At 45.2% G+C, this 1,952-nt stretch overlaps 1 non-coding gene across 1 annotated transcript; it reads right to left on the bottom strand.

The window, feature by feature from the left end:
- Positions 1 to 412: 412 nt before the first annotated feature.
- LOC116643286 lies at positions 413 to 603 on the bottom strand. The gene has a single exon (XR_004301514.1). It is a non-coding gene; the product is annotated as a U2 spliceosomal RNA (small nuclear RNA).
- Between the last annotated feature and the right edge of the window lie 1,349 nt (positions 604 to 1,952).

Here is a 1,952-nt window from a genome sequence, read left to right as displayed (position 1 = left end):
GGAAAGCAGAATTTGATACAAGGAGTCCAGTATTGAGGCAAAAACCCATGAAAGAGGAAGTTAAAGAATGACTTTCTTAACTTTGGCATCCAGTGGTATGCAGCACTGCTTCCTGAAGTAAAAAGAATACAAGGAGTAGCAGATCATAGAGATCATAGAGAGAGAAGTTCTATTTTAAGCATGTTGAATTTGAATTGCCAGGGGAGATGTCCAGATGGAAATGTCCATTATGGCTCCACAGAAGAGTGTGGAAGAAAATGAGTTTGCCCAGAGAATGAATAGAAGGAAAAGGTAGCTGAGGAAGGAACTGTGAGGAATACCATCAGGTAGGGACAGATGAATCACCAGGGAGGCTAGAAGCAGAATAAGCTGAGAATTTCACATTGATTTTTTTTTCTACCGTTGCCCTGGAGGCGGATGCACCGTTCCTGGAAGTACTGCAATACCAGGTTGATGTGTGGAGTGGACAGAGCAAACTCCTATTTGATCTCCCTACTCCAAAAGTCCACTTAATATATTGTCCTTGGATAGAAGACATATCAGATATTAAACTGATAGGAACAGATACTACTCCTGATCTTAGGCAAAAGGCTGAGAAGCGATTCACATTGACTTTTTAAAAAGGATTTTATTTATTTATTTGACAGACAGACACAGCGAGAGAGGGAACACAAGCAGGGGGAGTGGGAGAGGGAGAAGCAGGCTTCCCCACTGAGCAGGGAGCCAGACGCGGGGCTTGATCCTAGGATCCCAGGACCCTGGGATCACAACCTGAGCCGAAGGCAGACACTTAACAACTGAGCCACTCAGGCGCCCCTCACATTGATTTTTTAAAATTTTTAAAAAATTTTTATTTATTTTAGAGAGAGAGAGAGAGAGAGGGCGAGGGAGAGAGAATCTCAAGCAGACTCCATGCTCAGAGCAGAGCCCATCTTGGGGCTCAATCTCACAATCCATGAGATCATGACCTGAGCCAAAATCAAGAGTTGGACATTTAACCAACTGAGCCACCCAGGTGCCCCCACATTGATTTTTTTTAAGTTTATTTATTTAATAATCTCTGCAACCAATGTGAGGCTCAAACTCATGACCCTGAGATCAAGAGTTGCACACTCCACTGACTGAGCCAGCCAGGAGCCCCTCCATTAATTTTTTAAAATGTGTTTTTGGGGCGCCTGGGTGGCTCAGTCATTAAGTGTCTGCCTTCGGCTCAGGTCATGATCCCAGGGTCCTGGGATCCAGCCCCGCGTCGGGCTCCCTGCTCAGCGGGAAGCCTGCTTCTCCCTCTCCCACACCCCCGCTTGTGTTCCCTCTCTCGCTGTGTCTCTCTCTGTCAAATAAATAAATAAAATCTTTAAAAAAATAAAATAAAATGTGTTTTTGGTGTTTTTTTTTTTTTAAGATTTTATTTATTCATTTGACACAGAGAGAGAGGAACACAAGCAGGGGGAGTGGGAGAGGGAGAAGCAGGCCTCCCGTAGAGCAGGGAGCCCGATGCGGGGCTCGATCCCAGGACCCCGGGATCATGACCTGAGCTGAAGGCAGACGCTTAATGACTGAGCCACCCAGGCGCCCCTGTTTTTGGTGTTTAAATATTTAATTAATTTATTTATTTGACAGAGAGAGAGTACAAGCAGGGGGAGCAGCAGTGGGAGGGGGAGAAGCAGGCTTCCCGCTGAGCATCGAACCCCGGGATCATGACCTGAATGGAAGGCAGACACTTAACCAACTGAGCCACCCAGGCACCCCTGTTTTTGGTGTTTAATTCTACTATCATACAGGTTTCGGTTATAAAACACTGCCTCAAATTCAAGTGTGTAACCAGAAGCTTTGTTACCCATTTATCTACATTCACTTTTAGAACAGCAACAATATGCAGCTACTGAATAATTCAGGTGCTGAATTAGTGGCATGCTGGCAATACAGTAAAAAGGCAGACCCAAGAAACACTC

The sequence above is a fragment of the Phoca vitulina genome, unplaced genomic scaffold (genome assembly GCF_004348235.1).
Source record: "Phoca vitulina isolate PV1807 unplaced genomic scaffold, GSC_HSeal_1.0 scaffold25, whole genome shotgun sequence".
Classification (NCBI taxonomy): Eukaryota; Metazoa; Chordata; class Mammalia; order Carnivora; family Phocidae; genus Phoca; species Phoca vitulina.
The sequence above is the reverse complement of the archived record's forward strand: the minus strand, read 5'-3'. Positions and strand labels throughout refer to the sequence as shown.